General features: G+C 41.1%; 1 protein-coding gene across 2 annotated transcripts in view; it reads right to left on the bottom strand.

The window, feature by feature from the left end:
* The window catches only part of slc16a13 (solute carrier family 16 member 13), a 79,725-nt gene extending 71,896 nt beyond the window's left edge, over positions 1 to 7,829 (bottom strand). For both annotated transcript variants that reach the window (XM_039746964.1, XM_039746962.1), the window contains exon 1: positions 7,546 to 7,829. The gene's annotated coding sequence lies outside the window, so the exon portion shown is untranslated. The remainder of the gene's footprint in view (positions 1 to 7,545) is intronic.
* Between the last annotated feature and the right edge of the window lie 7,239 nt (positions 7,830 to 15,068).

The following is a 15,068-nucleotide window of genomic DNA, read 5'->3' as shown; positions in this document are numbered from 1 at the left end:
TCTCAGGATGTACCAAACTGTAGATTTTGACACTCGTAATATTGTAGCAATTTCTCGGATGGGTTTTTTCTGTTTTCGCAGCTCAAGTATGGCTTTTTTCACCTGCGTGGAGAGCTCCTTTGACCGCATGTTGTCTGTTCACAGCAAAATCTTCCACATGCAAGCACCACACCTCAAATCAACTCCAGGCCTTTTATCTGCTTAATTGATAATGACATAACGACGGACTTGAACACACCTGCCCATGAAATAGCCTTTGAGTCAATTGTCCAATTACTTTTGAGCCCCTGAAATGAAGGGATTGTGTTAAAAAAATGCTTTAGTTGCCTTACATTTTTATGCAATCATTTTGTTCAACCAACTGAATTAAATCTGAAAGTCTGCACTTCAACTGCATCTGTTGTTTCATTTAAAATTCATTGTGGTAATGTACAGAACCAAAATTAGAAAAAAATATTTACGGACCTAACTGTATATGCATATACATATACATATTCAGTGACAGATGCCTGGAGGCTGGAGGAACCAGGAGAGGATCAGTACCTCCCCTGAGACATGAGAGGGCAACAGCCCAGGTTCGCAGGTGGGCCTCATGTTCGGTGCTGGGAAGCTCCACCCGGTTGGGGCACGTGACCACCACCAGGGTCAGCCCAAACGTTTCCCCGAGTCATGGATGGCACCACTTCCGCCACAACAGGGAGTGCTGCTAGGCCAGGAAGCCAATATACCCGGTGTGCTTATGGGTGCTCAGGCAGGACTTCCACCACACCCAGAAGTGCTGCAGAATGATCTTCAAGCAACACACCTGGAGTACATCCGGGAACTGCATAAAAGGGGCCGCCTCATTCCAGTCTAGGAGGGAGCGAGACAAAGCTTACGAGAGAGGAGTGGAGACGGCAAGAAAATAAAAGAGAAAAGGAAGGACTGTAAGTGATTGGTGCACTGTAATTGTAGAGAAAAAATAAAACGTGTGTATTTTGGACATAAGGTGTCTTGGCGTCTGTCCCCATCGAGGGATTCCAGACCAAGAGACCGCCCAGTTCCCTCTGGGCAGATGACCTAAATATGACCTAAAACATGCTCAGATGTTTATGCAAGTCCTAAAACTAGATAAAGAAAACCCAGTTTAAACAGATGACACAAAAACATTTAATTTATGGAGGAAAATGATCCAGTTTTAAGTGTGTGTGTGTAAAAAAGTATGTGAACCATTCATGTGAAGTCAACTGTTCCAATCAATGAGATGACAATCAGTTGCGAGTGTGGGTGGTCCTCTCCCATTTAAAGGACATCAATCTGGGTCTTCACTATCAAAGTCTGACCTTCATCATACAGGTTTGCAGAAGGACGTCATGCCTTGATCAAATAAGATCTGCAAGGGTCTCAGAAAAAAGTTGTTGACCCTCACCAGGATGAAAAAAAAATTACAAAGCCATTTCTAAAGAGTTTAGACGTCCCCATTCAGGCAGATCTTGTACAAACTGGAGGAAATTCAACACAGTTTTTTTTTTCTCTGCCCTAGAGTGGTTGACCAACAAAGACCACTCCAAGAGCAAGATGTGCAATATACTAGGAGGTCACAGAAAAAACATGGGTAATGTGCAAGGGTCTTTAGGCCTCTCTTGCATTAGCTAATGTCATTGTTCATGAGTTCACTATCAAGAGAACACTGAATAACAATGATGTGCATAGCAGCTGCATAGGGAAAGCCAATACTTTCCAATAAAAACAATAGTTGCAGGTCTAAATTTAGCTTAAGACCACGTAAATAAGCCTGAAAACTTTTGGAGGAATGTTCTATGGACAGACTATTCCAAAGTAGAATGTTTTGGCTTGAGTGAGAAGAGTCACGTCTGACGAAAAAAAACAAAAAATGCATTCGAACATAAGATCCATTTGCGAAACATAGTGTTGGCTGCATCATGGTTAGGATCTGCTTTGCTCCCACTGGACCAGGATGGATTGCTATTATTGATAAAACTATGAATTCTGAATTGTACCAGCAAATTCTACAGGGAAATGCCAGGGTATCCACCTGTGATTTCTAACTCGCAGCAAGACAACAACCCTAACTATACAAGTCATTCTACCACAGAATTGTTAAAGCAGTAGAACTTTCATGTTTTGGCATGACCAAGTTAAAGTTCTAACCATAATTCTTTAGAAATGTTGTAGGAGGGACTGAAACAAGCAGTTCATGCAAGAAGGCCCAACAGCATCCTTGAGTTGAAGCCTTTCAATAGGAAGGAATGAGTTAAAATTACTCCATGTCCACGGCTGATCATTTAGTCTGATTATTTAGCTTACATTGTGGCTGCACAAAGGGGTCACACTGGATAGTGAAAACAAAGATTCACACACATATGTGTGAAAACAAAACAACATTGGATCATTTTGCTCATTAAATAAACAAGTATAATGCTCTTGGGTTATAGGTTAATTAGATTCTCATTATCTAGAATTTGGACTTATTTAAAACCTCTCTCTCCCACAGTCGCTCCAGGTTTTCATTCTAACCCTTTTTGTAATTTTTTTTTTTTTAATTTGTTCCCCTTAACTGCTTCACTTTTTTCCTTAAAAGGCACCCAAACACAAATGAAATGTGAATTGAGTGTGCAAAAGGAAGACCAACAAAGTCAAACTGCAACCAATTTCACTCCATCCAGTTGCTTAATTAGGCGGCTATTCTTGTTGTTAATTAAACCCGTTCTTTATTTCATGGCTTATTGTTGCTCTCATTCTGCAATGGCATACATTTCTGAAGTTGTCGATTTTCTCTTTTCTAAGAGCACTGTTAAATTTTTGAGGACCTGAGCAGACCAACATTCCTGAGACCTTCCCCTTTACTTTCAGATATTTTATGATCGACACAGTTTGCTGGTCATGTTTGCGATCATTTTTCATCTCATTATTGTTTAGCGCTAATTATGGAAAAAGAAACAATTAAGGGGTCTGAGTCTTTAAGAGCAAGTCCATTAAAATTAATTCAAAAGATGGTAATCAGCAGCAAAAACAGGTCACTAATTAAAAAAAAGGGTTAGAATGAAAACCTGTAGCCACTGAAGCCCTCCAGGGACAGAGCTGGGGACCACTGTTTTAAACCATACTTGCGTAGAAATCGAGAAGATTTTAAAGGATTTACAGGCCTTCTAGCACCACTGTAATTTGTGCTTATTGTATTTTATTTTTCATTTCATACTTGTAATTATTGTGAGGTTCACAAATTCTAAAGTACTAGGTTCACAGATTGCACAGTTGTAGTGCTGCTCCTTTGCAGTAAGGAGACTGTGGAAGATTGTGGGTTCGCTTCCCGGTTCCTGTATGGATAGCGCTTTGAGTACTGAGAAAAGCTCTATATGAATTAATGAATTATAGGTTCACTAGCCAACCCGCGGCGTAGCATACGCCGCATAATCAGGCCGCTTTTTAAATGATTTTTAAGCACAGAGGAAAAAATAAACATTTGAAAAATCCGTAATTTAATAAACCACCAAGAAAAGTAACATTGCAACAATGCACGCTACGAAGCAACATGCAATTGTCCGTGACTGAAAACCGGAGGTGCGCCTTCTCCTTCAAAAGCGAAGGACGGGGTTGAACGGCGCTCGTTCAGTACGCACTGCCCGCTTATGTGCCCGCCCCCAACTCCCTACCTGAGTCGCTTTTGTCTGTGTACAGTCCACACGCACCTGTGAGTCACGTTGACTGTTAATTTTCCAAACACCGCCTCAGTCGGTTTCCACATTGACTTTTCATTGTTCTTTGCGGTTCTGGGTGCTTTTCTATATATAATCCACCAAGTCACCCGACCCTTACAAAGGGCAGGAACGTAATCAGTGCGAGCGTATGACCCGCACGTACTGGGAATTTCTCGTTCGTGGGGAACAATTTGCAAGCCACGGTCTGCATCACAAATGCGGTTCAACGGCTTACCCACGCTGGGTAGACACACGTTGATCCATTCAGTGTAGCGCCCGTGCAGTACCGACATACAAGTGCATCACAGACCTGTTAATGCTCAATCTCACGTGGCTGAAAGCCACTTGTCCCTCTAAGAATTTGGACGCCGACCGCTGTTGGGTCGTGTAACTATTTAGCAGGCGGGAGTCTTGTTTGTTTTCGGAAATAAGCATCCAAATCGCTCCACTAAGTAAGAACTGCCATGCACCACCACCCACAGAATCGAGAAAGAGCTGTCAATCCTCTCCTTGTCCGGGCCGGGTGAGGTTTCCTGTGTTGAGTCAAATGAAGCGAAAGGCTCCACGTCTGATGGTGCCCTTCCGTCAATTCCTTTAAGTTTCAGCTTTGTAACCATACTCCCCCCCCTGAACCCAAAGACTTGGGAATGACGCCGCCGGATCGCCTGTTGCGGGGCCTGCATTGGTGAATCAGGTGAGACGGTAATGAAACAGAGGCACAGGGCTTATTGGTTTTTAAAGACTGCTTTCTTCATTGGGTTTTAACCAATGCACGGAACAAACCAACACACAATCGTCTGTGCGGTGCACAGGCGCGGAGGGTGGAACGGGAGGAGAGGAGGATGACATCCACTCCGCTCCCTCCGTCATGCTAGTCTGCTGATTTCTCGTTCAGTATACACCGCCTGCTCAAGTGCCCACCTCAAACTCGTCACTCGAGACATTGTCGTCTTTGTACAGTGCAGATGCACCTGTGAGGCTAGGGTTGCCACCCGTCATTTAAAATACGGAATCGTCCCGTATTTGAGAATGAAATTGCACGTTCCGTGGTCTTGGCCCCCAAGGGATGTGGCCCCCGCTGCAGTATGCGTCCCTTATTTGTTTGTATTAAAAGTGGTAACCCTACCTGTGACTCACGAAGACTTTTCATTGCTCTTTGCGGTTTTGGTTGCCTTTCTACATATAATCCACCAAGACACCCGGGGGGGGGTGGGTGTGTACAAAGTGCAGGAGCATCTAAGAAGACGCATGTTTGTCGCGGATGCGAATTGCTGTATGTAGCGTGTAAAACAGTTTGCTATGAGCAACAGTTTCGTCAATGACATTTCTCCAAAAAACCCGACTGACAGAAACAAACAGTTACCTGAAGCAGGAATTTCTATAACATTGAAAGAAGTGTTGTTTCCATGAAATACATTTGAAGCGGTAGCCATGGAGGGCAAAAGAATAGTCAACGTGGCTCACAGCTGGGTTTGGACCGCAGCACAGACGAAAGTGAGTGAGTAGGTGTTTGATGAGCTGTTTGATTTGGCGGGCAGTGGTCTGAGGTGCGTTCCTGAGCACGTGGGAGGAGGGGTAGAGTTTGTGGGCGGGGCTTCATTGTTCCTTTCGTATGGTTTTTCATGGTGGACGCGGTTGGTGTCGAAACCGAAAAGAATAATGAAAAGTCAACGTGGCTTAGACGTGCATGTGGACTCCTTGCACAGACGAAAGGGGCTAACTGGGTGGTCGGTGAGTTTTTGCGTCAGGGCACATGGGTAGGCAGTGTGAATGCGTTGAGAGCGAGGGTAGACCCGGGCCAGTGAAAAGGAGTGTTGGTGGGCAGGAAAACGTCTTCCGTGTTCCTGCAGGAGCATCTAAGAAGACGCATGTTTGTCGCGGATGCGAATTGCTGTATGTAGTGTGTAAAACAGTTTGCTATGGTGCAAGCGGTCATGCGTTGTAACCGAAAACTCGTAGACTGCTTACTTCATTGTGTTTTAATCTCCGTTGTAAAGGAATGTTTTAAGGATCCCATGGGATACCCCTCGCAAACCATTTCACACGCTGCATATGGCGATTCACCTCCACGAGAAACATGCCTCTATGAACAGTCAACGTAGCTCGGAGGTGCATGACATGAACATGGCATTAACCTGACCTGCACCGCATGTGGCCTCCACGACAGACGAATATAAATGACGCCACTTTTTCTGTGTCCTCGCGGCCGACTTGGTGGGCGTGGCCCTGCGAGTTGTCGTCATATCCAATGGTTATGGAGTTGGTGGGCGTGGCTCCTTCCTGCGTGCGCCATAGGTGTCTCACTTGTCGGCGGCTTAGCGAATCCACGCCCCTTCCAGCGTGCTTTTCATGGTTGTCTTGCCTTAGTGAATTATATATATAGATACTAAATATACTTAAATTATTTCTGCTTAGTCTTACCTTCTAAACCTGCTTATAGAATTCCACAACCAGCAGTATAGTTAAAAGAAGAGTTGTTATCATAAGAAGGGGGGACTGGGCGGTCTCATGGTCTGGAATCCCTACAGATTTTATTTTTTCTCCAGCCGTCTGGAGTTTTTGTTTTTCTGTCCCCCCTGGCCATTGAACCTTACTCTTATTCGATGTTAATGTTGATTTATTTTGTTTTATAATTGTGTCTTTCATTTTTCTATTCTTTAATATGTAAAGCACTTTGAGCTACTGTTTGTATGAAAATGTGCTATATAAATAAATGTTGTTGTTGTTGTTGTTGAAGAATGTAATTGAACTATGAAACTGATTGGGGAAAAAATTGTCCCAGTGTTTCATATGTTGGCCTCTAAAGAACAGACACTTTTTAAGCACTTTAATGCAATTCTTAAAACAATGCTAAAGAAAAAAAACATATCTGTACTTAAGCTGTCTGCCAAACAGGTAGACTCCGGGACAGTGACAGTAAAATCATAATTTTTTCAAAGACAACCCAATAAAATATTCATAGATGGTAGGTCACCGAAATAAACTGGTCAGCCCAGTAAAATCACAAAGCCCAATGAAACTAGCGTACAATAAACATCTTAAACACTGAACAAGGATTCCTCTTTACTCCTGGTACTGAACAAGTTTTCATTCAAGCTCATATGGGAGATGATAATACTTCAAATTAGTCTTTATCAATTGATTAAAAGCCAAAACTTTGTTTAATTTTGTGTGTCTCATCTGCTACCACAGTTGGAGGATTATTATTATTATTGTGGTTGTTCTTGTTTTACTAAAAATGAAACACTACAAATAAGTTTCAAACTAAGAATTTACAACTACTGTATCTTGTTCAAAACACTTCCTTTCAACAAGTAATCAAAACTTCCACCTCGTTAACGAATTAAAAACAAGGATTCTCAAACGTGTCGGAGCTTTTAATCTTCAGTTTAAATAAAAGCAATGCTGAGGTCGATTGCTGCTGAATCTTTCGATACCAATGACGAATCTCTATTCTCAAGTAATAATGTGTTATCAAGGATAGACTGCGGCCGAGTTTCATTATTATTTTTAATAACGTTGTAGCTTTTGACCCTTTTATGACAATTCAGTGCCCTTGCTCTAAAGTATATTTCCAGTTTAATACAATTGTATTCGCCTTAAACCAAGTAAGTTAATTCATCTCACAGCTAAAATCAGCTAAAATTTAGAAATAATTGGACGTGAATTATTTTAAATAAAGACGACATCCAAATAAAGGAAGTCTTCATGATTGAAACATACGTTACTGTACATTAAGAAAAGTCGGATGAACCGTCACGCCGCTTTTGTACAAACACGTCGATACCTCGACACACAAAGAAAGCAAATGTCTTCGGTGACAGCGGTATATAATTAAGAGACTCACTTGCTCGTCGCTCTGCTCATGTTCTGGGTTTTGGAAAGCTGGTTGAGTGGCGGGCAGGGGAAACTGACCGTTCAGGTGGGCTAGTCGTGCCTTCTTGACAGCACCTATCTCCGTTTTGCCTTCCAGAAAAAAAAAATATATAATGATACCAGCAACCCGTTGGAATTCCTTAAAGGAGAATGGCTACCATATATATTTTTTACGTGAATGGTAAGTCATTCGCATTGCCTCACTATCGTCGTGCAGCGCCTGCTTGCCGGTGAACCCTGTCTCAGCCGGGTCTACACGCGCTCACAGCTCCATCCCCATTAACATAAGCGCCGCCTCTGCCCGCGCGACATACGCAAGCACGCGCATCGCTGTCTAACCTACATGTTGTGGGCGCGCGCTTGTTTACAATACGATATTTAACCATTATCCTAATAAAATGTAAAAAACAGCCATCGCCAATTTTAATTTAAAAAGCCTGCATATAAAACCTGAACATTAAAATACCAAAAGACAGATAACATCGTGTGAAATTCGACATCAGAAATTAAAAATGAGACTAAAATTGCAGCTCGTCTTCAATGCAAGCCGCATGCGCGTGTCGTTCACGCAAGTACGGTGGCGCCGGCGCAATTTGTCAGTCACGAGTCACTATTGTTGCAACTTTAGTTGGTTTCATTCCAAGATGAGCTGTTTTGAAAGCCTGGTAATGGAACAGAAAATGAGATTTGGTAAAACTCTTAATTCGGGGAAAGTCTGACGTGTTTTGCGAGTGTTTGATGTTTATACATTTTATTTGCATACAACCCACCTCTTTCAATGCAAATTAGCAAATTGATACAAAGCAACGCCCCTTTCTCCTGATCTGCGGGCAACGAGTTGAAAAACTAAGCCAAAGTGCACTCATTTTGCCGGAAGAGTTAACTAGCTTTCTGCCCATTTTCTACTATATTAACGTATCAGTTACTTTAAGTTTGATTCCTGGATGACATTCTTGTTTGTCATTGCCAGCAATCATACTGGCTGTGCTTCAGAACAGAGCACGTTCAGGTCCGGCCAGTACTAGAATGGGAGACTACCTGTAAATGAGAGCAAATGAACATTAATAATAATAATAAATTACATTTGTATAGCACTTTTCTCGCTACTTAAAGTGCTTTACATAGACGGAGGAGAACTACTTCAACCATCACCATTGTGCAGAACCCACCTAGATGATGCCATGGCAGCCATTCTTGCACCAGTATGCTGCCACATAGCTATTAGGTGGAGAAGGGGTGAGAGGGGTAGTTAGCCAATTAGAGACAGGGGATGATTTGGGGTCCAGAATAGACAAGGCCATGATGGGCAATTTAGGCAGGACATTGGGAAAACCCTTCTTCTTTTCAAAAGATGCCCAGCAATCTTTAACGATCACAAAGATTCAGGACTTTGGATTTACATCTCAATCAAACTATGGTGCCATATTTACAGCACAGTGTCCCCTGTCGCATCACTGGGGCTTTGGAATCCACTCAGAGACCACAGGGTAAGCATCCCCTTCTGGCCTCACCAACACCTCTTCTAGCAGCAAACCTATAGCTTTTCCTATTGAAACTTGAAAAAAGTTATGTTAGAACAGAATTCATGTCAAAAGCTGGCATATACTCATGTAGGCAACCAGTAAGCACATAACGGCTGCTCTCCATCCGTCCATTCATTTTTACCAATTGCATGTCCAATGCCTGTCTCATCAACACTGGGCACAAGGCAGCAACCTGCCATCGACAGGGTACCATCTCAATGCCAGCTGTCACATCAATGCTTGAATATTCTGGAAAATAATAAAGTTCTACTAACAAGAAAGCAGCAAATCTGTTGGCATCATTAGAGCAAGGGTAGCACTTTCTGAAACTAATCGGTGAAATGGTGCCATGATAATTGACAGTGGCATGTTTGCTTTAAGTGCCCCACCAGATGTCGTACAAAATAAGGAATACACTTCCGTTAGTAATGTATGATTAAAATAGTTATAACAACCCTCTATTTTGCCTTCCTACACATTTTTTCTAGTTTTATATTATAAGCTCAATGTGCAGTGCTGTGAAAAAGTATTTCCCCAAATTGATTTCCTCTGTTTTTTTCTTATTCTCAACACTTGTTTCTGATCTCTGAATTTAGTATAACACAAAAGACAACCCTAGTAACCAAAATAAGCAGTTTTAAATTATCATTTTATTTACTGAAAGTTGAAATGTTTCTCGACACCTACATTACCAATGTGAAAAAGTAATTGCCCCCTCAGTCAATCCATCAACCAATGAACCAAATTGAAATGATGCAGGGGTTGAACTCGACAGGACATCCCAAGCTTGACTGCTGCCATCCCTATTGAATTTAAGCATCACCTTATTAGAACCACTCCAGAAATGTGACATTGGCTACAAGGTCTCAGCACGCAGCCCACCATGCCTTATCAAAAGAAATTCCAGAAGACCTGAGAAAAGACAAGATTGAGTGCATCATTTGAGAAAGGGTTACAAAGCAATCTCTGTAAGTCTGGGATATCACATTATGTACTGACAGCCATCATTTCCAAATGGAGAAAACATATAACAGTGGGAATCTGACTAGGACTGGCCATTCTAGTTGACGTGGTAGGAGTTGTTGATGTAGTAGGGATGTTGTAGGGAGACTGGTTCTTGGAAGAAGGTGACTGTGGGAGGGAAAATCTATTACATTTATCATTAAATCAATTTAAAAATGTAGTATATTAGCATGTAGTAAATATACAGTATTGTGAGAGACTGAATGCTGCGACTGGCATCCTGGACAGAGCAGAACTGGGATTCTTACCTGGAAGGAATGCCAAAAGGATGGAAGAACAAGGGGAGGCACTTTATTCAGGATATTGTCTTCCCCAACAGCTTAGATGGCAGCCCTCCTGGTCTTCAGAACCGCTACAGAGGCCCACAAGGCATATTGGGAATTGTGGTTCTTTTGGTCAACCCTGTTGTGTCCTGTGGGTGCTGCCAGGGGGCGCTGAGGGGATTTATGAGCCCTACTTGGTCTTGTTCCAAACATACCCAAAAGTACTCCAGAGGCTCAGTATCGGGACACCGGAAGTGCTCCTGGGTTTAATTTCTAAGGAACAGTCTCCTTCAGCCAGACGAGCCAGAGTGGAGAAGAAGTACACAAAGCTTGCCTGGAGGAGCGGAGGAGAAGAAAAGAGCCTTGAAGAATTGTCTTGTCTGTGTTGTGCGCCTTTTGAAGCCTTTATTGTGAAGGTATTTAAAGGGTTCAAACCTTTGTTTTAATTAGGACTTGTGTCTGTGCCTTTGTGTCTTGAGTGTGAAAGGCTGCGACACTCCTTGATGGTCACAGTATATAGATAGATAGATAGATAGATAGATAGATACTTTATTAATCCCAAGGAGAAATTCACATAATCCAGCAGCAGTATATATATTGTAACTCTGTAAAAAGACACATTCAGGACTTTCTCTGTAGCCTTCTTAAAACATTTCAGAAATCTGTAGAATCTCCCCATTCCTTTTCACATTTCCATCCATCCATCCATTAGCCAACCCGCTATATCCTAACTACAGGTTCACAGGGTCTGCTGGAGCCAATCCCAGCCAACACAGGGTGTAAGGCAGGCCTGCCCACCTCAACTTTTCACATTTAAACATGGCATACTGTCATCAATTTTTTATACAGTATTTTACCGTTAGAAGATTTGTGTTTATAAGAATTAAGAATGCTTTGATGTCACTTTAAGTTTTTTTTTGTCTAGTGCCATCTGACTCACCGGTGCGAGGAAACCCCCACATATGTTACACCATTCGACGTAACTGTCTACATTATGCAAGACATCAAGCTTTCTCAGGTTCCCTCCTATTTTTGGACCTTTAGATTGAAAAACCCCAATTTTTATACCATTTCTGTACTATACAACAACAACATTTATTTATATAGCACATTTTCATACAAATAATGTAGCTGAAAGTGCTTTACATGATGAAGAAAGAGAAAAAAAGACAAAGTAAGAATTAAAATAAGAGAACACTAATTAACATAGAATAAAAGTAAGGTCTGATGGCCAAGGAGGACAGAAAAAAGAAAAAAAACTCCAGACGGCCGGAGAAAAAATAAAATCTGCAGGGGTTCCAGGCCATGAGACCGCCCAGCCCCTTCCAGGCTTTCTACCCAACATAAATGATCAGTCCTCATTGTATTCAGGGTTCTCATGGAAGGACTTGATGATGATAATCAAGTAGACTTCTGGCCTTTAATCCATCAATGTAGGAGCATCATGATGCTTTGATTAGGTGGTGGTGGCGCAGGCCGCCACCACAGAAAACCAGAAAAAGAACAAAAGAGAGAGTAGGAGTTAGTACGGATTTTGGAGCCACCATGAATAGCTATGATAATTAATTGAATATACAGAGTATCAGGATTAAATTAAAATGAAGTTAAGAGAAAGCTATGTTAAAGTAATGTGTTTTCAGCAGTGTTTTAAATGCAGCACTGTATCAGCCTGGCGAATTTCTATCAGTAAGCTACTCCAGATTTTAGGTGCATAACAGCAGAAACCCGCCTCATCACTTCTTTTACTGTAAGTTTAGCTGTTGGAATTCTAAGCAGACACTCATTTGACGATCTAAGGTTACAATTTGGAGTGTAAAGTGTAAGACATTCTGAAATATAAGATGGAGGAGATTATTTAAGACTTTGTAAACAGTATTTTAAAGTTAATCCTGAATGACACAGGTAACCAGTGTAGTGACATCAAAACTGGAGAGATGTGCTCGGATTTTCTTTTCCTAGTTAGGATTCTAGCAGCTGCATTCTGCACTCGTTGCAAGTGATTTATGTCTTTTTTGGGTAGTCCTGAGAGGGGTGCGTTACAGTAATCTAGTCGACTGAAAACAAATGCGTGAACTAATTTCTCAGCATCTTTCAATGATATAAGAGGTTTAACTAAGTGAAAAAATGCTGTCCTAGTGATCTGATTGATATGTGATTTAAAATTCAGGTCAGAGTCAATAGTTACTCCTAGATTCTTTACCTCCGTCTTGACTTTTAATCCTAATGCATCAAGTTTATTTTTAATAACCTCATTATATCCATTATTGCCAATCACTAAAAATTTCTGTTTTTTTTTATTTAGTTTGAGAAAATTACTACTCATCCATTCAGAAACACAAGTAAGACATTGTGTTAGTGAAACAACAGAGTCAGGCTCATCAGGTATTATTGATAAATACAGATGCGTGTCATCAGCATAGCTGTGGTAACTCATGTTATGCCCTGAGATAATCTGACACTAATGGAAGCATGTAGATCGAAATGAGCAGCAGACCCAGGATAGAGCCTTGTGGAACACCATATAGAATATCATGTGTCTTTGAAGTATAATTACCACAACTAACAAAGATTTTCCTACATGCTAGGTAGGATTCAAACCAATTTAAGATACTGCCAGAGAGGCCCACCCACTGACTAAGGCAATTTCTAAGAATATTGTGATCAATGGTATCGAATGTGGCGTTCAGATCTAAGAGGATGAGAACAGATAAATGGCCTCTGTCTGCATTTACCCACAAGTCATTTACTACTTTAACTAGCGTGGTTTCTGTACTGAGATTTGTTCTGAAACCCGACTGAAATTTATCAACAATAGCATGTTTATTGAGGTGGTCGTTAAGCTGCATAATGACTGTCTTCTCAAGAATTTTACTTAAGAAGGGCAGGTTAGAGATGGGTCTAAAATTTTCAAAAGCAGAGGAGTCAAGATTATTTTTCTTGAGTAGGGGTTTAACTACAGCAGTCTTAAGACAGTCTGGGAAGACCCCCGTATCTAATAATAATAATGATAATAATAATAATAATAATACATTTTATTTATTTGTAGGCGCCTTTCTAAACACTCAAGGGCACCGAACAATAGACAAAACACAGATTATAAAAAAAGGAAAATACAAAAGTTAAAATCAGACAGAGCAATTGTAATCAGAGAAAAAGCAGTCTTAAACAAATGAGTTTTAAGTTTAGATTTGAAAAGTGAAAATGTTTCAATATTTCTAAGCTCAGATGGTAGTGAGTTCCAAAGCAGGGGAGCAGAGCAACTGAATGCTCTGCTCCCCTTAGTGGTAAGACGGACAAAGGGGACAGTCAAGTGGATGGAGGAAGAGGATCTAAGGGTAGGGGAAGGAATGGCAACATGGAGGAGGTCAGACAGATATGGAGGGGCAAGGTTTTGGGTAGCCTTAAAAATTAGTAGGAGAATTTTGAATTGAATTCGGAACTGAACTGGAACTGGAAGCCAATGAAGCTGCTGCAAAACGGGAGTAATATGGTGAATACAGGGGGATTTAGTAATGATGTGGGCAGCTGAATTCTGGACCAGTTGAAGCTTATAAAGAGATTTGCGAGAAAGACCAAAGAAACGGGAATTGCAGTAATCCAGATGAGAAGTGACAAGGCTATGAACAAGGATAGCAGTGGTGTGGGGAGTGAGGAAGGGAGGAGCGAATACGATTAATGTTACGCAAGTGGAAATATGCAGACCAGGAGATGTTATTGATGAAGAGTTTACTATGTCAAGAATACTATCAATTAGCACGCCAAATACTTATTTGAAAAACTTGTTGGTATTAGGTCAAGGACGCAGGTGGAGGGTCTCAGTTGAGAAATTATTCTATGTAAGTCAGGTAAATCTATCCTGGTGAAAGAATGTAATTTGTTTATAATGGAGTACTGGGGCTTAAGAGGATCAGTGTTGGGGAGATATACTACGGTATATTATTTCTAATATCATTAATTTTTTGATTGAAAAATACAGCAATAGCCTCACAAGTTTCACTGGAAGTATTTTGGAGGCATTCCTTTGAGTGACCTGAATTTAGCAGACGATCAATCATAGAGAATAAGACTCTGGGATTACTAGCATTGTTGTTTATAATCTTAGAGAAATAGCAGCGCCTCTCAAGATGGACAGTGTTATTGTATTCTGTTATTTTAACCTTCAATATCTCATAGTGGATAGTTAGTTTAGTTTTTCTCCATTTACGCTCAGCTCTCTGGCATGTTCTCTTAAGATCAGACACTCTTTGGGTCTTCCATGGTAGAAGATTTTTTAACTATCTTTTCAGGTGCAACTATGTCAGCAGCAGTTCTCACCTTAGTATTAAAATTTTCCACCTTACTATTTACATCCATCAATCCATTATCCAACCCGCTATATATCCTAACTACAGGGTCACGAGCCAATCCCAGCCAACATAGGGCACAATGCAGGAGACAAACCCCGGGCAGGGTGCATCCTCCCTATTGTAGTTAGCACTACAAACGGACTGGTTGTTTTATTTTGAGCAGGAAGTTATTGTCTAAATATAAAGTATAAAACAATTGCTGTCTTCTACGATTAGAAAGATTTGAAGTTGTGAATGGCACATCAACCAGCCCCTGGTTCAAAGTTACTGCTTTTCACAAAACGTTTAAAAATGGTGATCAAAAATACTGCACGGGACTGCTGCTTTATTATTTTTTGA

Source organism: Polypterus senegalus, chromosome 3, assembly GCF_016835505.1.
Source record: "Polypterus senegalus isolate Bchr_013 chromosome 3, ASM1683550v1, whole genome shotgun sequence".
NCBI lineage: Eukaryota > Metazoa > Chordata > Cladistia > Polypteriformes > Polypteridae > Polypterus > Polypterus senegalus.
Note: the sequence above shows the minus strand (reverse complement) of the source record. Positions and strands in the feature narration are given on the sequence as shown.